Below are 25,191 nucleotides of genomic sequence, written 5' to 3'. Positions count from 1 at the left end.
GGCAGAAGAATGCTAACTTCCTGTGTGCTGGAGACAGGGTGGGAGGAGAGACCATTTGTGGGAGATCTCAGAGTAACAATTGGCATTGTTTGAAGACTAGCTGTCTGTTATCCATGTGAAATAGAGCATGGCCCCATACTGTGTCTTCTAGAGTTCTCATAACCTTCTAACTGAAACAATGCTATACAAATCAAATGCTGAAACACGCTGTAACTCAGTGATACATTGCTGATATTGTCATTAAAGCTAGGTGAGTTCAGTTATTTATTGAGCATGTCACATGTGTCAGGTGCCTTTTATCAGGACTCAAAGATAAACGGACTGCTTCTCTTCATGAAGCGGACAATCTGTGGAAGGAGACCGCAGCATAGGGAGTTTTCACTTTAGGGGAGCTGGGCTTCCTTGTTGGCTCAGATGGTAAAGAATCTGACTGCAACGCAGGAGACCTGGGTTCGATCCCTGGGTCAGGAAGATCCCCCAGGGAAGGAAATGGCTACCCACTCCAGCATTCTTGCCTGGAGAATTCCATAGGCAGAGAAGCCTGGTGGGCTATAGTCCATGGGGTCGTAAAGTGTCAGACATGACTGAGCAGATAACAACCCATACCATCATATCATTTGCATACATGAGTTCATATGTTCATCAGTTCACTGTATGAATTACATTATCATTTTCTATTTTCTCCTTCTGTATTTTATGGATAATAAAAATAATAATTGTTTCAAAGACCTGTATCCACTTTCATGATCACTCCTTCCCAATCTATCCTTCTACTCCTGCTTCTAATACATAAATTGCCATACAGGTTCAGAGGGTACTACCCTGGAAGAGTCCTCAGAGAACATCTAGCTTAACTGTTTATTTCTTAGAGAGTCACTGTGTTTCAGGATGGTGGTAGCAGGGGCAGATGTGGGGAAGGTTTGTAGGAGAGCGATTGAGGTCACCTGCCAGGTTATTACATAGCTGTTATTGACTTTCATCACAATATTCTCCCTCCCCCCGATGTTTTTCTATATCTTGAGTTTTATTCATCCCCTTTGTTCTGGAGTGTTAGTGATTATGGTTCAGTTCAGTTCAGTTCAGTCGCTCAGTCGTGTTCGACTCTCCGCGACCCCATGAATCACAGCACACCAGGATACTATGAATATAGTCATTTACAGGAGAAATGGGTGCTTTTCCATTTCCCTGGGCATTCATTGAAGAATTGATGCTTTTGAACTATGGTGCTGGAGAAGACTCTTGCGAGTCTCTTAGACAGCAAGGATGTCAAACCAGTCAATCCTAAAGGAAATCAAACCTGAATATTCATTGGAAGGCCTGATGCTGAAGTTCCAATATTTTGGCCACCTGATGCAAAGAGCTGGCTCATTGGAAAAGACCCCGATGTTGGGAAAGATCAAGGGCAGGAGGAAAAGGGTACAACAGAGGATGAGATGGTTGGATGGCATCACCAATTCAATGGACATGAGTTTGAGCAAACTTCGAGTAGTGAAGGACAGGGAAGCCTGGAGTGCTGCAGTCCATGGGGTCTCAAAGAGCTGGACATGATTTAACGACTGAACAACAATTCCCTCAGAATCCCCTTTGCTTAGATGGTTGATGTGGGCCCTTTGCAGCCTCTGACCTTGACCATCTCTTTATTAACTAGGTTAGGTTTTTATGTTTCCAAGAAAAGTTGAGCTATCAATATTTATTAATTATTGTAGATTAATTATTAATTCTCATGGAGCAGTTGTGATTCATTTTGATGAAAATCTCAGCTCTAAAGAAAAACTGGATGATGTTAATATTCTCATTGCTGAGCAATAGGCTATTTTCTTTTGAGTCTCTGACTAAAAAATAAAATGACATTTGGAACAGTTTTTTTTTTTTTTTTCTTAGAGCTGATTAATGCCATGGCCAAGATTTATTTCTTGGCTGAAGCTTCAGGGCAGATGGATCAGGCAAAGACACAGGGAATATTAAGCTGCTTGGCATCCTTTTATCAAACTCGTTGACATATTTTTTGACTCAGGGAATATCCTCTTAAGTTCACGCTTGGGTATGACAGGTTGGAGTTGACTAAAATATAAATTCACAAGCTCTCCTGGTATAACCGATGAGTCTACAGACTAGCTATTAGTAGGTACAGACTAAAGCAAGTGTTTCATCAAGGTGGAGAGCATGTGCTCGGGCCCAAATCGAGTGTGTGTGTGCTAAGTTGCTGCAGTCACGTCCAACTCTTTGTGACCCTATGGACTTTAGCCCCTCATGCGCCTCTGTCCATGGGATTCTCCAGGCAAGAATATAGGAGAGGGTTGCTATGCCCTCCTCCAGAGGATCCTCCCAGCCCATGGATTGAACCTGCATCTCTTATGTCTCCTGCATTGGCAGACGGGTTCTTTACCACTAGCTGTCTGTACTTAATTCCTGATCCAGTGTTCCAGTTACATAACCATAAAAAAAGTTATTTTTGCTGCCTCACCTGTAGAAGGGAGTTGATGATAGCATTTATTGAACATGGCTTTATCAGGCTGTTCTGAGAGTTAAATTAGTGACTGCATAGGAAGCCCTTAGAATGGTGCCCAGTACACAATAAACACTCGATCGGGGTTAGTTGTTATTAAATACCTAGTCTTGTCAAAGTTGTTCCAAATCATCCTTTGCCACAGGCCTCTCTTGATTACTTTCTTTCATATCCTTTACTTTTCTCTGGTGCCATGGAAAGATTAGATGTTTAGAAGTTGACAACCCTGGCTCTAAATCCTAAGAGTTATACTTGCTAACAAAGTGACTGGGGCAAGATACATAACTGCTTAAACCTTTGTTCCATGTCTATAAAATTTAGACAAAGTAAACCAGTCTTTGCCTTAGAGCAGAAGTTCTCAGGCTGGATGGACCCTCAGCTCAGGCCACAGCCCATCTCATTGTTATGACTGACTGTTTCTCAGCTTTCAGGCTTATGTAGCTCTTCCTTGGAGAAGTTTTCTCTGCCACTCTGCCTATTTCCTCTTACTGCATTGGTTTTATTACCATCAGAAGACGCATTACAACCTGTAATTGTGGCATTGTTTGTTTCCTTATACTCCGTATCCTATCAGAACATAAGGGCTCTGAGTGAAGAAATATTGTGGAGGATCTAGCATGTTATCTGGCACACAGTAGGTAAAATAAGTAAATATTAGTTGCATAAATGATTTTTTCTTTTTTTACCTTTTAAAAAAGTTTTTGATTAGAAGATAATTGCTTTACAATATTGTATTGGTTTTTGCCATATATCAACATGAATCAGCCATAGGTATACATATGTCTCCTCCCTCTTGAATCTCCCTTCCACCACCCCCACCACCTCCTGACACCATTCTAGGTTTTCACAGAGCACCTTATTTGAGCAACTTGCTTCATACAGCCATCTATTTACATATGGTAATTTATGCATTTCCATGCTGCCCTCTCAACTCGTCCCAGCCTCTCCTTCCCCCTCTGGGTCCACAAGTCTGTTCTCAATGTCTGTATTTCCATTGCTGCCCTGCAATAGTCTCATCAGTACCATCATGCTAGATCCAATTATATGCATTAATATATGATTTTTTTTTCTCTTTATGACTTACTTAACTCTGTATAATCAGGTTCTAGATTCATCCACTTCATTAGAACTGACTCAAATATGTTCTTTTATGGCTGAGTAATATTCCATTGTATATATGTGCCACAACATTTTATCCAGTTAATGATTTTTTAAAAAATGTCAATGAGAAAATAAATAAATGAGGAAAATACAAACCCCCTTAACAATAATAAGACTTAACTTGTGTGGCAGCCATACAGGAGTGGGGCAAATTCATAGGTACCTTGCCAGGCTTCCTCTCTTCCTTGTAGGGTCCTTGCCAGCTTACACACAGCTGGGGTCCCCTTGCTTCCTGCTTCTGGATATTGTGGACTTTTTCCTTAGCCAGGATAAAAGGCTCAGGTTAAAATCTGATTTCTCTGTCTCCTTACTCTGCATTGGTTTCTGAACATCACACACATTTGTATGAACATTGTTGATCAATAAGGAATAGAACTTCCCATTTTCCAGAGCATCTTATTTTCACTTCAGTGCTGGATATTCTTATTTTCCAAGATTCTACTCCCTCTTCATATCAAACATGTTACAGTGAATTAAGATTCTGCATTTAATACAATACTCTTACTGTAAGATATATTAGAAGAAGTTTTTATAATTTGCTCTTGGAACGTTTGGCTCTGACTAACGTTTCATTTTGATTAGCTTCTAAAAGAAAGAGAGACATGAGATCTATCAATATAGACAGACAGCTTTACAGTTATGAAGGAGGCAGAATGAATAAATAATTACAAAAATACTCATTAAATCAGTGCTTTTAGAGTTACTGTTTTTGGATTTTACTTCAGAAATTATTTTGGTAGGATATTTACCTTTAATGCTTAAAAGCCTATGGCTTTATTGTTTAGAGTTTCTAGATTTATTAAATGGTATTGTTCAGACACTAAGTTGTGTCTAACTCTTTGCATCTCCATGAACTGCAGCATGCCAGGCTTCCATGTTGTTGGAAGGCAGTGCATTGTGTCACTTAAAGAAATGAACTGCTTTATGAAGTAACAAGCTAGGCATTGCTAGGATTTGTGCTGGCTTTATGGTGTGTTATTACCTCCTTGGATTTTGTGAACCACATGGTATATTGTCAGCTTTAACAATCCTGACCTGGAAAATATACCAAAATACTGATTCTCCAAGCTAAGAAAATATATACATTTGGCTGATGTGTTGAGCTACGATGATAGTTTGACACGATTTTGACAGCTGAGTCGGTTGATCTTTCTGGCTCACATTGCAAAGGTCCACTTCAGCTAAGCAAGGGCCCTAATGTCTGTACAGGAATTGCAAGTGGTTTTGAGTGTGAAAACACACATACACACACACACAAACACACACAATTGAAACTCTGCAGAAGAGGTTTAGGCCCAAATTGAATTCTGCCCACAAATCTGATGCAATTTCATGGTCAAAATACATTCTGTCAAAACTGTTAAGGATTCATTTTCTCCTCAAAATGAAACTGTTGGGCTAATGAAGTCCTTTTTGCTTAATATTGTATCTATTGAGAGGGAATGAGTTTAAATAAATTTCTGATGATTCTAAGGGAAACATGTGCCAGTCACTGGGAAACACACCGTGGATGGCTGAGTAGAGTTAGATGCACTAGCCCTGTTCTGACTCTTTGTGACCCCATGGACTGTAGCCTGCCTGGCTGCTCTGTCCACAGAATTCTCCAGGCGAGAATATTGAAGTGGGTAGCCTCCTTGCTCCAAGAGATCTTCCTAGCTCAGGGATCGAACCCAGGTCTCTTGCCCTCCAGGCAGATTCTTTACCACCTGAGCCACCAGGGATTGTTGGTTAAAAACCTGCTAAATGAAAAAGGAGACATGGTCCTCTGGAACCAGGGAATGGGATAAATGAAAGCTGAGGAGGACTCTCCCTCTCTCTCATGCCTGCATCTCTTTTCTCTCCCTGCTGACTGGCTTTCCCTGTGACTCAGGAGAGCTGGCAGGAGGTGCCCGCCCTACAACTTTGAGGTGTACAGCTTCTTTATTCCAGATACCACACCACACGGGGATTGAAATCTCTAGCCACAACTTCACATTCCTAAAAAATGGACTGGGATCTACCCAGTCTACCCTCAGCCCAGGACAAGGATCTTCCATGTAACCTGACTACAAGCAGCCCACTTCCATGACTTGGGTAGACAGTTTCAAGGAAATACTGTGTCTTTGGCTTACAGCCTAGGAGAACTCCTTAAAAGATGTCCACTACTCTATCCATTTTAAGTTGCTATAAAAATAATTGAGATAGGAAATTTATATTCTAAGAAAGAAATTTCATTATATACTAATCTTGTGCAGAAACACAGGTAATGAAAGCAAAAGATAATGAAAACTCTCTGCATTTTGCCTCAACAGAAAATACAATTAACCTACCCAAAATAATAATAAACATAGTCTGTCTTTATCTAATGCCTGTCATTTGCATGCCTTCAAGCATTCTCATGATTGACTATGAAGTCAACCTGGGTTGACTTATTAATATTTTGCCACAGACAAGATTGTGAAGCTGGAATGATCCCCTGGAGAGACTTGCAGACAGAGGTGGCCATACCACTGCCCTAAACAATCACCTCTGATACATGGGACACATTCATAACTCCCAAAGAAAAAGGATGCAACCACATAAGTGCTGACCAAATTAATATTGGATGAAGTTGTTTCTTAGTCTTTGGAGTTTAGATGAGGGGAAAGAATCTCACTAAACCTGTCCCAGTGTGCTTAGTTCTGCTGCCACTTGTTAATTGCCCCCCCCTCCCCTATTTGCTCCATAAGGGCTTCCCAGGTGACCAGGTGGCACTAGTGGTAAAGAACCCACCTGCCAATGCAGGATACTAAGAGACTTGGGTTAGATCCCTGGGCTGGGAAGATCTCCTGGAGGAGGGCATGGCAACCCACTCCAGTATTCTTACCTGGAGAATCCCAAGGACAGAGGAGCCTAGTGGGTGATGGTTCATAGGGATGCAAAGAGTTGGACACAACTGAAGTGATTTAACATGCAAGCTTCAAATATTTCTAAAATTCCTGGGTGCTTCTTCATTTAAATAGACCTTATCATATCTTGGAAGATTTACTGAAAAACTAGTTTTTATAAATTATTCATTCTTTAATGAGCTGCTGCTGCTGCTGCTGCTAAGTCACTTCAGTCGTGTCCGACTCTGTGTGACCCCATAGACGGAAGCCCACCAGGCTCCCCCATCCCTGGGATTCTCCAGGCAAGAACACTGGAGTGGGTTGCCATTTCCTTCTCCAATGTGTGAAAGTGAAAAGTGAAAGTGAAGTCGCTCAGTCGTGTCCGACCCTTAGCGACCCCACGGACTGCAGCCTACCAGGCTCCTCCATCCATGGGATTTTCTAGGCAAGAGTACTGGAGTGGCTTGCCATTGCCTTCTCCGTCTTTAATGAGCAAACATTCATAAAGTCCATTCAGTTTTGGTTGCCCCTTGGAATGAGGAAATAAAGACACACTTCCTGCTCAGGAGAGGCTCTATTGGACTATTTTCTGATTCAATTTGAACCAATTCTTATCATTATGATTGTCACTGATTTCTTGCTAAGGAAAGAGTTTTCAAGAAAGTTACAGGCTAAGGCTCAGCCTGACTGGAAGCTGCTTTGGTTCAGTTCAGTCTCTTAGTCATGTCCGACTCTTTGTGACCCCATGGATTGCAGCACTCCAGGCCTCCCTGTCCATTGCCAGCTTCTAGAGTTTACTCAAACTCATGTCCATTGAGTCGGTGATGCCATCTAACCATCTTATCCTCTGTAATCCTCTTCTCCTCCTGCCTTCAAACTTTCCCAGCATCAGGGTCTTTCCAAATGAGTCACCTCTTTGTATCAGGTGGCCAAAGTATTGGAGTTTCAGCTTTGGCATCAGTTCTTCCGATGAATATTCAAGACCAATTTGGATCACAGCCTTACAATAGCTTTGATTAGTCAGATTCATTTTTATTAAAGGTCCATAGTTCTTATCATTTAATTATGAGTCTTATTTCCACCAGTTCCTTGTGTGTGTCTGTGTGTGTGTGCATGTGCATGCACATGGTTGCTTTGGGTTGACATTAGGGCATAAAGTTTTTACTTCTCTGAAGTATCTGAAATGTTTGTTTTACTTGCTCTCACCAACTTACTCTTCTTGATCAGGGCTCCTCAGGTACAATCAGATAAAAAATAATTGCAAGAGCTTTTGTGATATTTTGTGATACTTACTTTAAAAGATCAGCCTTCCCAGGTGGCACTAGTGGTAAAGAATCTGTCTGCCAATGCCAGAGACCTAAGAGATGTGGGTTCGATCCCTGGGTCAGGATGAATTCCTGGAGTAGGAAATGGCAACCCACTTCAGTATTCTTGCCTGGAAAATTCCATGGACAGAGGAGCCAGTGGGGAACCGTCCATGTGACTACGAAGAGTGAGATACGAATGAGTGACTGAGCCCATGCACGCACACACACACACACACACTGTAAAAGATCAGGATACAATAGAAGGCTCTTTTATTTGATAGTCAGCTTGTGACTAATTTAGAAAATAGAAGAAATCGGGCTGAACATCCCTCCGCCTTATGTCTCCCACTCTATTCCACTCATCCACAAGTGCACACAGTCATCCTGCTCTTCCTTCTGCCCCACGTGATAAGAAACCCCCCTGCTCCTGTCCTGGACCTGCTCCTGTAGGACTTGGCTCTGTCTAAAACCTCACCTGATAAAACACACAAATAGGACAATATGCACATCTGAGAATAGACACAAGTCTATTTTGTCTTAAAAGAATAGATAAAAAAGGTTCACCCGTCTCTTCTGCAGTTCACTATCTGCACCAGCCACAGCAGTGTCTTTTCTCTTCCCCCGGATGTCTGCTCCCTTCCTGTTCAAGCCTCAGTCAACTTGAACGCACTTCTCATAGCCTCATCACCTGACTGAAACTGCCCTTTCTCCTCAGAGTTGCCATGAGAGATGCTTCCATCTCTAACCTTCTTGTCCTTGCTACTGTTCTCGATACTTTTGACCACTCTCACAATTCCAAAGCTAACTCCGCCTGACTTTGAGGGCACCATCCACTCTGGGTTCCACCCTGTTATTTTTCTCACAGTGATGCCCTGCGTGTGACTTCCCGCTCACCCGGCTTTCTCACTATGCCATCATTCTAAGTCTCCCTAATCTCTGTCTTCTGTCCACATTTCTCTTCTGGTGCACCACCACACGTGTGCAACTCTGGATATTTGTGCTTCCCCACCTGGATACACCATGAGTCTCTAACCAACATGTCCATCTGGTCTCATCTGCTCACACACCGCTCTGCCCACATGTGCTCTTCTTCCTATGTTCCCTACTGCAGTGAACAAAACTACTTTAAATGTAGTTTCGCAGTCCAGAAACTTTAGAGTCACCCGTTTCTTTCTTCATGTTCACCCCAAACATTGGGTCAGCTCAGTTCAGTTCAGTTGTGTCCAACTCTTTGCGACCCCATGGACTACAACACACCAGACCTCCCTGTCCATCACCACTCTTAGAGTTTATTCAAACTCATGTCCATTAAGCGAGTGATGCCATCCAACCATCTCATCCTCTGTCATCCCCTTCTCCTCCTGCCTTCAATCTTTACCAGCATCAGGGTCTTTTCCAAAGAGTCAGTTCTTTGCATCAGGTGGCCAAAGTATTGGAGTTTCAGCTTGAGCATTAGTCCTTCCGATGAATATTCAGGACTGATCTCCTTTAGAATGGACTGGTTGGATCTCCTTGCAGTCCATGGGACTCTCAAGAGTCTTCTCCAGCACCACAGTTCAAAAGCATCAATTCTTTGGCACTCAGCTTTCTTTATAGTCCAACTCTCACATCCATACATGACTACTGGAAAAACCATATCTTGGACTAGATGGACCTTTGTTAGCAAAGTAATGTCTCTGCTTTTTAACATTGGGTCAGACAACGGAATTTACCCTTCAGAGATCCTGTGATTTATTTAGCTCTCAATTGTACCTTGGATGGATTATAAAAGCCACAGTAAGCAGTGTCATTTCTTTGATTCCAGTCTTTACCCTCCATATCCAACCAATTTCACTGAAGCACAGGTAATCTTCCAGAAACACAAATGTGGTGATGTCAATTCCCTGCTTAAAATTCTTTGAAAGCCCTCAAACCTGCAGAGTGAAATCCGTGCTCTTTAGCATTGTTCGCACAGACTTAATCTTTTTGCTTATGTCTCCCACTTCGCTTCCTGTCAGCTCCTCACTCTTAGCATGCTCTGTGGCTTGAGAAAAGCCAAATATATTTTTTTAAACTTATCGCCATTATTTCAATCCATAAGAGCTTCATTTCCTCTTACAGATTTGCCAAAAGCAAAATAGCAAGTCTGATCCCCAGTATAATAATCAGCCAATCATTTGCCTTGGTATGAAAATGTCTCAGTTTCTGATGTCCATGGTTATTTCAGCTTCTCTATTCTTGCCCCCATTGCCCAGAAGACAGCCATTCAGAGACTGGAGCACTGACAGTGATGAAACAGGTAGGTTCTAGACCTGGAACCTAGCAGACCCACTCATTCATTCTTTTTTCTGATCCTGTTGTGTTGTTCTGTGGAATTTGAAGATTGGTTTCCTGGCTACTTGGTAATCGATCAGTTGAAGCTCATGGTGGTTACTCATTGATTAGCACAAGTATGTGTTAAGGTTTCAGACCAACATTATTTTGCATATGCTAATCCCATGCATAGAATTTTCTCCCAACTCCATGTTCTGTTTCCCTGGTTTAGCACCTGGTGAACCCACTTGCTTCCGACGCAACTCACATGCCTCCTCCTTGGTTCCCCCTCCCTCACACTCCCTCTTCTCAATGACAGTTAATTACTTGCTCAAAGCTCACACAGTACCATGCACATCCCTCTTGCATTGCAGTTAACACAGTGTGTGCTGAAGACCACACTGGGTTTCTGTTTCTCTCTCTGCACTTGAATTAATTCTTCATCATCAGTCTGAGTTTCCATCATCACTGTTTTCAGTGTCTAGTATGGTGCCTGCTACGGAGTCGTTGCTCAGTAAATGTCTATCAGAAGAAATTAAAGGGACCTATGTATCTTATTGTCTAACTTCATTTACAGAGACATTTCAAATAGAATCACAAGACATCGGAATGGAACAGAAGCTTTGAAATCACTCGAGAGTGGTGTTAAATGTTTCTTAACAAAAACCCTTAAACAGAGGTACATGGATGAATCAAAGGAATATCTGGAAGATTCCACTGGAGCTCTTTTGGTTTCCCAGGGTCGGATGATTCCTGAAATGCAATTGTAGATTTGATAGTGAGCCCTGAGTTGAACAGATTTGCTCTTTTTTAAGCCCTTTGTACTAGGCTGCCTTGGCCTCTTTAAGGAGAACTCTCAGGCTTGAGTGACAAGCATTTCCCCAGACCACGGCAGTATGGGACATTATTCAGTTTGTCTTCTTCCCCCTCATGCTCCCAGTTGATTGATTTACTGGCACTATGGTTCTGTCAAAATCTCTCCTATAGATTCAGGTGCAAGATGGTCTTGGGCATGGCACTACTCACTCTCTCCACGTGGCAGAAGTCTCCCTGCACCACTCCCAGACCCCAGGGCAAGGAGGTGATGGCTGATGACTCCGAGCAGAGCAGTCCTTGGCACCATGCAATGACAGGACATGCCCCTCTCTGTAGTCTCCCCAGCACACCTGCTCTTACAGGATTTAGTTTCTAGCAGTCAATGTTGGGGTTGGCTCTTTCACTAGTTTCAGTAGTTTGGGGGCTGGACTCAGAGTTAGGGCTACTGAGAATTCTTGTGTCTCTTCTTTCCCACTTGGACAGCTATTTCCTACTTTTTATTGAAGATGAGATGTTTGGATTGCATCACTGACTCAATGGACATGAGTTTGAGTAAACTCTGGGAGTTGGTGATGGACAGGGAGGCCTGCTGTGCTGCAGTCCATGGGGTTGAAAAGAGTAGGACACGACTGTCTGAACTAAACTGAACTGATAAACATTTCACACGATTTTTATATTCAAGAATCAAACGAAGTGTGTTTGTATTTAAGCATCAGTATCCAGAGCAGAGACTTGAGTTCCCTTCTTCCCCTTCACTCAAGGCAGTGGCAGACCTTCCCACAAAGTTCCCCGGCCAGCCCCTTCCCTTCCTCACTCTCATAACTCTGTTTCTAATTCCCTCTTCAGGTTCAACCAGTGAATGATTTCAAATTTTTGTGCTTCACTTTGGGATCCACAAAATGTTGGAATTTTTCAAAGGGTTTTTTTTTTAAATTTTTATTTATTTATTTTAATTGGAGGCTAATTACTTTTCAATATTGTAGTGGTTTTTGCCATACATTGATATGAATCAGCCATGGGTGTACATGTGTCCCCCATCCTGGGGCCTCAAAAGCCTCCCCGTGCTGACCTAGTCCAGGCCCCAACAAGCTTGTTACCTCATTTGCACTGCTGTCTGGAACACGACACAAAACTGCCTTCATCCTACAGAGAGTGTGCATATTTTGAGAAAATTACTCAGCACTTAAATGTCAAGATAATCAAGCCCACAATCCCACAAATAATTACATAAAGGACAGAAATGAGGCATCACCACTGCCCATGCTGCACGGGACCTTTGAGTCCAGCCCACACCTTGCCCAGGTGGAGAGAGGACAGGACGAGAGCTGGACCACATGACTCCACATGGCAGCTCCTGCTGACCTCTCCTGAAGTCATGTCCAAGGCCAGTAAGCACTTGTACATCACACCCTCTTAAAACCCTCAATTTCAGCTTTTTTTATTTCCAAAACTATCTTACATCTCCCTCATGCTGAGATCAAATAAGAAAGGAAATGGATGGTGAGTCTTGAGAAAATATTGTAATGCTCTTTGAGTCCTGACGAGGAAGACATCCTGATTCACTGGTGGGAAGTAACAAAAGACTGCATAGTTGTGTGTTTGCTTGTTTTTTTTTTTTTGGTTTGAAACTTAATTTTTTTATTTTTTTCTCTTTTTTTCTTATATTGGAGGCTAATTATTTTACAATATTATATTGGTTGGTTTTGCTATACTTTGACATGAATCCACCCCGGGTGTACATGAGTTCCCCTTCCTGTACCCCCCTCCCACCTCCCTCCTCCCTTTATCCTCGCTCTGGGTCATCCCCACACACCAGCCCTGAGCATCCTGTAACATGCATCGACCCTGAACTGGTGATTCACTTCACATATGACAACATACATGTTTCAATGCCATTCTCCCAAATCATCCCACCCTCGCCCTCTCCCACAGAGTCCCAAAGACTGTTCTACACATCTGTGTCTCTTTTGCTGTCTCGTATACAGGGTTATCATTTGCATCTTTCTAAATTCCATATATATGCGTTAGTATACTGTATTGGTGTTTTTCTTTCTGGCTTACTTCACTCTGTGTAATAGGCTCCAGTTTGATCCACCTCAAAAAGACAGCCTTCAGAATGGGAGAAAATAATAGCAAACGAAGCAACTGATAAAGGATTAATCTCCAAAATATACAAGCAGTTCCTGCAACTCAATTCCAGAAAAATAAATGACCCAATCAAAAAATGGGCCAAAGAACTAAACAGACATTTCTCCAAAGAAGACATAAAGATGGCTAACAAATGAAAAAATGCTCAACATCCCTCATAATCAGAGAAATGCAAATCAAAACCACAATGAGATACCATTTCACACCAGTCAGAATGGCTGCTATCCAAAAGTCTACATGCAATAAAAGCTGGAGAGGGTGTGGAGAGAAGGGAACCCTCTTAAACTGTTGGTGGGAATGCAAACTAGTACAGCCACTATGGAGAACAGTGTGGAGATTCCTCAAAAAACTGGAAATAGATCTGCCATATGATCCAGCAATCGCACTCCTGGGCATACACACTGAGGAAACCGGAATTGAAAGAGACACATGTACTCCAATGTTCATCGTAGCACTGTTTATAATAGACAGGATATGGAAGCAACTTAGATGTCCATCTGCAGACGAACTTTTTTTTTAAGCTTTTTTAAAAAATAATTAAATTTCCTTATTTTTGATTGAAGGATAATTGTTTTAAAATATTGCCTTGGTTTCTGCCAAACAACAATATGAATCAGCCATAGGTATACCTATGTCACCTCCTTCTTGAACCTCTCTCCCATCTCCCTCCTCATCCCGTCATGCTGTTCAGTTCAGTTCAGTTCAGTTCAGTCGCTCAGTCGTGTCCGACTCTCCGCGACCCGATGAATCACAGCACGCCAGGCCTCCCTGTCCATCACCAACTCCCAGAGTTCACTCAAACTCATATCCACAGAGTCAGTGATGCCATCCAGCCATCTCATTCTCTGTCATCCCCTTCTCTTCCCGCCCCCAACCTTTCCCAGCATCAGAGTCTTTTCCAGTGAGTCAACTCGTCTCATGAGGTGGCCAAAGTATTGCAGTTTCAGCTTTAGCATCAGTCCTTCCAATGAACACCCAGGATTGATCTCCTTTAGAATGGACTGGTTGGATCTCCTTGAGGTACAAGGGACTCTCAAGAGTCTTCTCCAGCACCACAATTCAAAAGCATCAATTCTTCGGCGATCAGCTTTCTTCACAGTCCAACTCTCACATCCATACATGACCACTGGAAAACCCATAGCCTTGACTAGACAGACCTTTGTTGGCAAAGTAATGTCTCTGCTTTTAAATATACTATCAAGGTTGGTCATAACTTTCCTTCCAATGAGTAAGCGTCTTTTAATTTCATGGCTGCAATCAGCATCTGCAGTGATTTTGGAGCCCCAAAAAATAAAGTCTGACACTGTTTCCACAGTTTTTCCATCTATTTCCCATGAAGTGATGGGACCAGATGCCATGGTCTTTGTTTTCTGAATGTTGAGCTTCAAGCCAAACTTTTCACTCTCCTCTTTCACTTTCATCAAAATTCTCCAAGCCAGGCTTCAGCAATATGTGAACTGTGAACTCCCAGATGTTCAAGCAGGTTTTAGAAAAGGCAGAGGCACCAGAGATCAAATTGCCAACATCCGCTGGATAATGGAGAAAGCAAGAGAGTTCCAGAAAAACATCTATTTCTGCTTCATTGACTATGCCAAAGCCTTTGACTGTGTGGATCACAATAAAGTGTGGAACATTCTGAAAGAGATGGGAATCCCAGACCACCTGATCTGCCTCTTGAGAAACCTGTATGCAGGTCAGGATGCAACAGTCAGAACTGTACATGGAACAACAGACTGGTTCCAAATAGGAAAAGGAGTACGTAAAGGCTGTATATTGTCACCCTGCTTATTTAACTTATATGCAGAGTACATCATGAGGAGCGCCGGGCTGGAAGAAGCACAAGCTGGAATCAAGATTGCCGGGAGAAATATCAATAACCTCAGATATGCAGATGACACTACCCTTATGGCAGAAAGTGAAGAGGAACTAAAAAGCCTATTGATGAAAGTGAAAGAGGAGAGTGAAAAGGTTGGCTTGAAGCTCATGCTGTTAGAGAGCCCCAATTTGAGTTCCCTATGTCATACAGCAAATTTCCATTGATTGTCTATTTTACATATGGAGATGTATATGTTTCCATGTTGCACACAGTTGTTTAGAACCCATCTTGGAGGTAGATCCTGGAGACCAGCAGCCTTGGGCACTGTCTCCTCTGAAAACACCTTCACTGTGTTTCTGAGGAGCTGGGGCACCTGACTCAAACAGTGAGACGTTTTCCTGACTTGTCTTTTAATACAGCAGCAGCAGCAACTTGAGATTTTTAAGGGGTGAGGCAACAGTGAGATGAGACCATGGTACTTATACAGTGGCTGGGGGAACAGTTCAACAGGAAGGCACAGAGCACTGGGATTAAGATAACTTGATATTCTGGGGCCATTTTACATCGCAGAGGGATTCTCCCAATCAATTTCTTTTCAAATAAGCACTTACCTTGGTCTTCAGCAGTAAAACTTAAACAACACTCATATGATTTTATTATCATGGAAGGCAGTATAAATGAGATATATGCTAGGTGCCAAGCTCCATCATGGACTCAATGGGAAGACTAAACTCCCACAGGCCCTGATTAAGAATATCGGCAAAACAGGGCACACGGAGTTGGTAACACTTAGCAGCAGGGACCCAGACTGCTTCAGACAGTAAGAGAGTGAGGTCTGAGCCTGCTGATTAGCATAATCTTGGACTTGAGTAGGTCTTCTATGTTGTGGGACTTTACAACCTTGCATGTGATGTTGCCTCCTTCTGGGGAGATTTTCATACTTCTATTGTCAAAATAATGAAGGTTCATATAACTCTTAGAACTCATAAATTACTTCTCTGGAAGAATGAAGTTTGGAACTGATCTGCTTGGTGGTAACCTTCTCTGAGCTTCCTAATCATCCTGTACATCTCCCCATTAGGTCATCAGTGACCAAGCTGCAGATTCTATAGATCATTTCTTGGGCCTCATCCTACTTTATTTATTAGCAGTATTTGACCTAGGGGACTACTTGCCTTCCAGGATACCATAGTCTCTTGGTTTGACTCATTCTATTTAACCTTCTGTTTCAGAGTTCTCAGCAACCAGAACTCCAAAAGTTGTAATCTCCCAGTGTTCAGAACTCTTAGTTCTTAGAAAGAATTGACACGAAGGGGTGCATTCACAGTGGTATCTATTAATATATACTTGGTATTCCTAGAATTGTGCAGTGTCCTGCTATTCTCTATCATGATCATAATGTGGACAGTGCTGGTCTACCAACAGTTGTTGCTGCTGATGCTGCTAAGTCACTTCAGTCGTGTCCGACTCTGAGTGACCCCATAGACAGAAGCCCACTTGGCTCCCCCGTCCCAGCGATTCTCCAAGCCAGAACACTGGAGCGGGCTGCCATTTCCTTCTCCAATGTGTGAAAGTGAAAAGTGAAAGTGAAGTCGCTCAGTCGTGTTCGACCCTTAGCGAGCCCACGGACTGCAGCCTACCAGGTTCCTCCATCCATGGGATTTTCTAGGCAAGAGTACTGGAGTGGCTTGCCATTGCCTTCTCTGGCTACCGAACAGTTACTAGTTCACAAAGGAATAAGAACAGAAATTAAGAGATCACACCTAAAAACCTGTAGAGCATTGTGTCAGTGTTGCTGCATCTATATCTGCAGTTGTTGGACTCTTCTCATTGTTCATAGTCTAAACAGGTACAATTTGGGCATCTAGGCTTCCCTGGTGGTTCAGAGGTTAAAGCGTCTGCCTCCAATGCGGGAGACCTGGGTTCGATCCCTGGGTCGGGAAGATCCCCTGGAGAAGGAAACGGTAACCCACTCCAGTATTCTTGCCTGGAGAATCCCATGGATGGAGAAGCCTGGTAGACTACAGTCCACGGGATCGCATGGAGTCGGACACGACTGAGCGACGGAACGGAACTCATGTGATGAGTCACACCTATAGGAACTGGATACCAGGCATATATAACCAGACCGTGTTACCAAGTGTGATATTTTAAGTGTAATTAGTCAACTGAAAAGTACATAACATTTGAATCCATTCTTTTCATTGAAAGATAGTTTAAATCAACTATAACATTATCAGATAAATTGTTGAAACTACTTTTTTTTAAAATTTATTTATTTTTTATTGGAAGCTAATTATTTTACAATATTATATTGGTTGGTTTTGCTATACATTGACATGAATCCGCCCCGGGTGTACATGAGTTCCCCCTCCTGAACCCCCCTCCCACCTCCCTCCTCCCTTTATCCTCCCTCTGGGTCATCCCGGCACACCAGCCCTGAGCATCCTGTAACATGCATCACCCTGAACTGGTGATTCGCTTCACATATGACAACATACATGTTTCAATGCCATTCTCCCAAATCATCCCACCCTCGCCCTCTCCCACAGAGTCCCAAAGACTGTTCTATACATCTGTGTCTCTTGCTGTCTCGTACTACTTTTGAAGAATTGAAGATGAATATTGGAAAGAAATATGACTTCCTTTGTTTCATTTTGGATACAAGTAAAAAATGAATATTCTGAGCCTGCAGAAATCGCTTTAAAATTTCTTCTTCTGTTCTCATTAGTTTGCCTCTTCAGTCATGAGTGATACTGAAACAAAGCATAGCAACATTTCAGATGTACATTGCCCTCAATGACTACTGCTGTCATCAATCCAACCTAGAGTAGATATATTAACAGCAAGAAGCAAGCTCATTTATCACTTTAAAAAATAATATATAGATATCTGCAGTGTATGTTCAAAATGTACGTAGAGATTTTGAAAATGGAGAATCACAATTTCATTAATGTTTTGTTTTGACTAAAATTGTAAAACAATAAAAAGTTACAAATGCAGTGTTCTTATTAATCACCAATAGGCATAATTTCAATGTGATGCATCATTTTGGTTGTCTTTTCTCTGTTGTATTTTTTTCTGATTAGATTATTGAAACGGAGTCTTATATTTGCTGAATCTAATAAAAATGTGGTTTGATTTTGTCTGTCTTTATTTTTATTACCTTTTCTCCTTCCAATAATTTACTTTTGTTTTCTTTCACAAAAGTATCAGTTTGCAAGAGATTGAAGACATATGAGGTGCAGTATATATTCAAAGTTAATGCAGCCCCTGGAGTTGGACAACTCTTTCTCTGTTCTGTGTATACCCACTCCTGGGCTGACATCAAGACTCATTCCTTAAATTCCACTCAAATGCCAACCACTTCTAAACATATCTCTTCAGCACAGACCTCTCCCCTGAACTCAGTCTTACTTGTCCAGTTGTCTACCTGACATTTCCACTAAGATGAGTGAAAATTCCAAAACTGAGCTACTGAACTTTACCCATCCCCACGCAAGATGCTGTGTTTGTAAATTTCCTCATCTCAGTAAACAGAGATATCTTTCTACTAGCTCAGCCCAAACAGAGTCATCCTTCGCTCTTCTCTTCATCTCATGTCCCACATCCACCCTATATCACGTTGAAATCATGTTGATTCCACATGAATCAACATCCAGAATTTAACCATTTTTTTACTACCTCCATTTCTATCAGTCAAACGCCAGCATTTACCCATCCGTACCTGGATGACTGCAATAATCGCCTAAACAATCTCTCCTTTTTCTCTTGCTTTATCGTCTCCACTCAGCTCCTCTGCTGAATGAGCCTTTCAAAGCTAAGAACAAAAGTTGCTACTCTTCTCTTCTGAAAGAGTGTCTGTTAGTAGCTTAATCATGTCTGACTCTTTGCGACCCCATGGACTGTCAGGTTCCTCTGTCCATGGAATTCTCCAGGCAAGAATAGTGGAGTGGGTAACCATTCCCTTCTCCAGGGGATCTTCTTGACTCCCTGGGGATTGAACCAGGGATCGAACCAGGTCTCCTGCATTGCAGGCAAATTCTTTATCATCTGAACCACCAGGGAAGCCCAATGAAGCCCCACTGGGGTTTAGTCTAGAGTCACTTATAGGGTCACTTATAAAGTCTAAAGTTACTTATAAAGACTGAAGGCTATACATGATCTGTTCTCTTCCTTTGCTCACTCTGATCCAACTGCAACTTCCTTGTTACTCATCAAATGCACTAACCATGCTTCTGCCTCACAGCCTTTACACTCATTGTTTCCTCTTCCCAGAGCCCTTTTCTCCTGCAGATCCCCTTAGCTTGCTCTCCCTTCAGATATTTGCTCTAATGTCTTCAGCTCAATGAGATTCTTCCCAGGCCTTATTTAAGTTTGTGCTCCTCTGATTCCTCCTTTTCCTCTTCCTAATTTTCCCCCATAGAATGTAATACTTTTAAATGGACTATATAATTTGTACTGTAAAGCTTTTCACTAGAATATAAGCTCCCCACAGGACAGTAGAGATTTCGTCTCTTATGTTCATAATCAACTTCCTAGCACCTAGCGCAGAACTTGATATTTCGTATGCGCTTACCTTCTTTATCATAAGATCTGTTATTTGACTGTGAGCCCCTGGTAAAAAGAGAGGGTACCTTATAACATTTTTGATTATTTGCACTTACCCTAGTACCTAGCAAAGGACTATGGTAAATGTACATTCACTAACAAATGAATGAAAACTGTCTGGAGACCTGCAAATGATGAAGATATACCACCAGACCTTGGATTTTAGTACCTTAGCATGAAGGTGAGACAGCTACAGAGGAAAAACTTTTAGATGAGAGAGACAGATAATGATTCATACATAGTTCTGGAAAAGAATAAATTATTGAGGTTTGGGGTAGGGCATGTGTGTTTTGAGTTCTGAGCCTTGGAAAGAAAGAGAGAAGAAAGGTTATCTTCAGGTGAGATGGGAACAGATTTTAGGCATGTTTGGTGAGCGTTTAAGCAAATCACCTAGGCTGAATGCACCTCCAATTCTGAGGACTCACCCTGTCAGTAAGAAATCTTTATTCTGTCTTTACTTCTTCAAATAGTGACATCTAGAAGTAAAAACTCTCACATAGTAGGGAGAGAACCATATCTTCAAAGTATTTGCCTTAAGAAAATTAAGTGTTAGACTTGAGTTTCAGGAAACAGAATTCAGCCATTGTGTACATGGAAAAGATATATTATTCTAGCTGTAAAAAAAATTATAGCCTTTTTTGATGATAGCTATATTTGGGGATGGGCAGTGGTAGATGGGTTATGGAAGCTCATAAAGGCTGCTTCCCTTTCACTAGATCATAAAAAAATGTTATGACCAGTGTAGTCATTCACACTTTAGTATGAATGAACTTATTTCTGTTTTTATTTTCTTTTCCTCGGGGAGATTGCACTGTACCTCCTCTCTTACAGTATGGATAGATTTAGGTGTCAACAATCAAGTAAGAGCAAGGATACCTCTATTCAATACATGAAAGTACTTCCATATTCCCCTTCAGATTTCCAAATTCCTGGTCATATTGAGTGGTTCACTTTAATCTCGGGGATCAATAAACACAAAAATTATTCTCAAGAGAGGTCTCTTACATTTGAGTATTTGATTTGCACTCTATTTAATATCTTTAAACACAAATCAGTAAGAATAACTCATGAAAAAAAGCTTTAATAATTTGTTAGTGTGTTGTACAACTCTGCTTTGGCTGAGCAGGGCCAGAGTCCAGGGTATATGATATTCTACAATATAAGCTGGGGCCTTGCAGGACTAGAGTGTTGTGCTTCTTGGGATTCAGAAGTACAGATCTATTATTCATCTTACCTGACATCTATTATCCAGACAACTGTGAATACACTAAAACATTGCTTATATTTCATCACTATCTTATTTGATATTCTTTTTGTTTCCATTCAGTTCAGTTCAGTCGCTCAGTCCTGTCCGACTCTTTGCGACCCCATGAACCACAGCACGCCAGGCCTCCCTGTCTATCACCAATACCCAGAGTCCACCCAAACCCATGTCCATTGAGTCGGTGATGCCATCCAACCATTTCATCCTCTGTCCTCCCCTTCTCCTCCTGCCTTCAATCTTTCCCAGGATCAGGATCTTTTCAAATGACTCAGCTCTTTTCATCAGGTGGCAAAGTATTGGAGTTTCAGCTTCAGGCTCAGTCCTACCAAAGAATACCCAGGACTGATCTCCTTTAGAATGGACTGGTTGGATCTCCTTGCAGTCCAAGGGACTCTCAAGAGTCTTCTCCAACACCACAGTTCAAAATCATCAATTCTTTGGTGCTCAGCTTTATTTATAGTCCAACTCTCACATCCATACATGACTATTGGAAAAACCGTAGCCTTGACTAGGTGGACCTTTGTTGGCAAAGTAATGTCTCCGCTTTTTAATATGCTGTCTAGGTTGGCCATAACTTTCCTTCCAAGGAGTAAGCGTCTTTTAATTTCATGGCTGCAATCACCATCTGCAGTCATTTTAGAGCCCAGAAAAATAAAGTCAGCCACTGTTTCCACTGTTTCCCCATCTATTTCCCATGAACTGATGGGACCGTATGCCATGATCTTAGTTTTCTGAATGTTGAGCTTTAAGCCAACTTTTTCATTCTCCTCTTTCACTTTCATGAAGAGGCTCTTTAGTTCTTCACTTTCTGCCATAAGGGTGGTGTCATTTGCATACCTGAGGTTATTTATATTTCTTCCGGCAACCATTAATGATTTATAAAAGGACATTTGCTCTATGAAAAATTTGAATCCAAAAAGTTTTGCCTTGTGAAAGGAAAAGAGTCCAACTATGGGCATATCACATTTGGGAGTCTCATTTTTTTCTCATCTGTATAAAAGATTTTAGTCAGAGAAACACATTGTCAGAGCCAGGAAACGAAGCATGGGTTTTGAAGCATGATGCCTATCTTGGATGAAGAAACAATCTTGGAAATATACTATGGATTTTGAAATATTGACTGTGAGGAACAAGTTGGTGGTTTATAAGTACAGAAAACATAATGACATAGTATTTGAAATTAAGTCTATTTTGGTCAAGTTACTCCAGTACTCTTGCCTAGAAAATCCCATGGATGGAGCAACCTGGTAGGCTGCAGTCCGTGGGGTCGCTAAGGGTCAGACACGACTGAGCGACTTCACTTTCACTTTTCACTTTCACACATTGGAGAAGGAAATGGCAACCCACTCCAGTGTTCTTGCCTGGAGAATCCCAGGGACGGGGGATCCTGGTGGGCTTCCGTCTGTGGGGTCACACAGAGTCGGACACGACTGAAGTGACTTAGCAGCAGCAGCAGCAGGACGGAGGAGCCTGGTGGGCTATAGTCCAAGGGGTCACGAAGAGTCGGACACGACTGAGCAACTTCACTTTCACTTTTCACTTTCATGCATTGGAGAAGGAAATGGCAACCCACTCCAGTCTTCTTGCCTGGAGAATCCCAGGGACAGGGGAACCTGGTGGGCTGCCATCTATGGGGTCGCACAGAGTCGGACAAGACTGGAGCAACTTAGCAGCAGCAGCAGCAGGAGAGATAGTTAGAACAATGTGAAAACCCTACTAGATATAAGGATTTCTGACTGTAAACAACAGTCATAATCCTCCTAGAGATGTGTATAAGAGAGACATGGGTATATTGTAAGATCTAAATTTGTTTTGTTTAAACAGTAAATATTCCTTTGTGGCCAAGCTATGTCTTTGAACTTTTAGTTTACTTTTTTGGCTGAAGGAGAAAGAGGTGAGGGGAGTGGGGTGGGGGTGGGGGATAAAGAGAGGAAGGAAGAAAGAAAGGAAAAAAATTGTATTTTTCTGCAATATGAAATGCTTACATATGATAGGTCATTTCTGGATCCTTTGACTTATCATAAAGGCTAACATTTACAAAATATTTATCATGTGCCAGAAGTTTTCAGATCATTTCACGCATACAAACTATGCTAACGTGTTTAATCATTACAACAGTCTTATGGGATAGGTGTTGTTATTGCCTGCATGCTTGATGGATAAGAAAACTGAGGCATAATTTGCCCAAGCTTAAACTACTAATAGGGCTTCCCTTGTACCTCAGTTGGTAAAGAATCTGCCAGCAATGCAGGAGACCCAGGTTCGATTCTTGGGTTGGGAAGATCCCCTGGAGAAGGAAATGACAACCCATTCCAGTATGCTTGCCTGGAGAATCCCATGCAAAGAGAACTCTGGCTGGCTACAGTCCATGGGATCGCAAGAGTTGGACGCGACTTAGTGACTAAACCACCACCAAACCGCTAATAAGAGGCAGGAGCAGGAAACAAATACAGGCACTCTGATGGTAGAATCCATTATCTATACCATTATACCCAGATGTCTCTTATTGGTAAGATCAAGGCTTCTTGAAAAGGCGTTTCTACTTTTTGCTGCCAATAGTAGTTTAATTTTAGGTAAGTTAAGTCTATGAGACTCTGTTTATGGAAATTCTACTTATTATCTCCCTCCCATACTTCAGTATTTCTTCCCATTCATCAACACTTTAAATTGGATCTTTGAGAAAATGATAAAGTTAATAAGCCTGTAGAGCTTGATAAAGAAAGGAAGATAGAAGACACAATTCACCAAAATTATGAATTAGAGAGATGGAATCATATAGACTTTATATTCTGCCTATTAAGATATTAAGAGAGTGAGAGAGTTAGTCGCTCAGTCGTGTCTGACTCTGTGACCCCATGGACTGTAGCCCACCAGATTCCTCTGTCCATGGAATTCTCTAGGCAAGAATACTGGAGTGGGTTGTCATGCCCTTCTCCAGGAGATCTTCCGAACCCAGGGATCAAACCTTGGTGTCCCACATTGCAGGCAGAATCTTTACCATCTGAGCCACCAGGGGAAGCTGTATAGATATTAAAAGGAATGCTTTTAAAGACAGCATGTCTATATGTTGAAAGCCAACATGAAATGAACAAATTCCTTGTAGAACACAAACTACAAAACTCACCAAAGAAAAAAATAGATAACCTGAATTTATTTGAGAAATTGAATTTTTAGTTAAAAACTTCATAAAGGAAATTTTATGATGATTTCACTAGTGAATTCTGCCACCTATAAAGAAGTAATTATATAAATTCTACACAAATTATTTCAGAAAGATGAAAAAGAAGAAATGCTTCCTAATTTATTCTATGAAGCAAGCCATGCAAAAATACTTGAGGAAATGTCCAAATGAAGACCAATATCTGTTGTGAACATAGAGGCAAATTCACTAAGTGAGATTTTAACAATTTAAATCTAAAAAAATATAAAACATATAATACATTATGATCAAGTGAGATTTACCTCAAAAATGCAGGGCCGACTTAACCTTCAAAAAATGTAATTTATCAGATTAATAAAAGCAGGAAAATACTTGACAAAATCCAACATCTATTCTGGTTAGCTATTCTCGTAAACTAAGAATATCAGGCAATATCCTCAGCCTAATAAAGGGCATCTATGAGAAGCCTAGAGAATTCCATGGACTGTAGAGTCCCATGGGATTGCAAAGAGTCGGACACAACTGAGTCACTTTCACTTCATGAGAAACCTATGGTGGATATCATACTTAAGTGTTAAAGAGCAAGTAGTTTTCCCCCAAATTCAGAAATAAGTTTGTCAACTTTTCATCATTTCTATTTAACATTACACTAGAGACTCTAAGAGTACAATCAGACCCTCTATATTGAAAGAAAGAAAACAAACTGTCTTCATTTTCAAACTCCATCATCATCTATGTGGGAAATCTGATTGAATTTCAAAAAAACACTGGAAAATTATTCAACTGAAATTTCAAAATGCAATTTACCATAGCATCAAACTGAGTGAAATAATTATAGACACATCTGACAAAAGGTATGAGAGATTCATGTCAATGTATGGCAAAACCAATACAATAATGTAATTAGCCTCCAGTTAAAATAAATAAATTAAAAAAATATTCAATATTAAGAGAAAATAAAGACTAGAATACTCAGTGTTGTTAAGATATCAACTGTTCCCAAATTTATCCTTAGATTCAAAATAATTGCAACTCTGGCAAGCTTTTTGAGGAAATTGACAAGTAAAAGTTAATTGCAATAAAAATTCTGGCATGCTTTTTGTGGAATCTGAGAAGCTAGGTGTAAAATTCATATTGAAGTACAAAGACTAGCCAAGACATCTTTGGAAATGTAAAATAAAATCAGAGAGGTAATGCTACTGGACTTCAAGTCATATTAAAGAAGCAGTCACCACCCAGTGTGATACTGGCATCAAGATAAATA

Source organism: Moschus berezovskii, chromosome 11 (assembly GCF_049115385.1).
Source record: "Moschus berezovskii isolate FMDL1 chromosome 11, NW_MosBer_1.0, whole genome shotgun sequence".
In the NCBI taxonomy this organism is placed as follows: domain Eukaryota; kingdom Metazoa; phylum Chordata; class Mammalia; order Artiodactyla; family Moschidae; genus Moschus; species Moschus berezovskii.
This window is presented reverse-complemented; position numbering follows the sequence as displayed.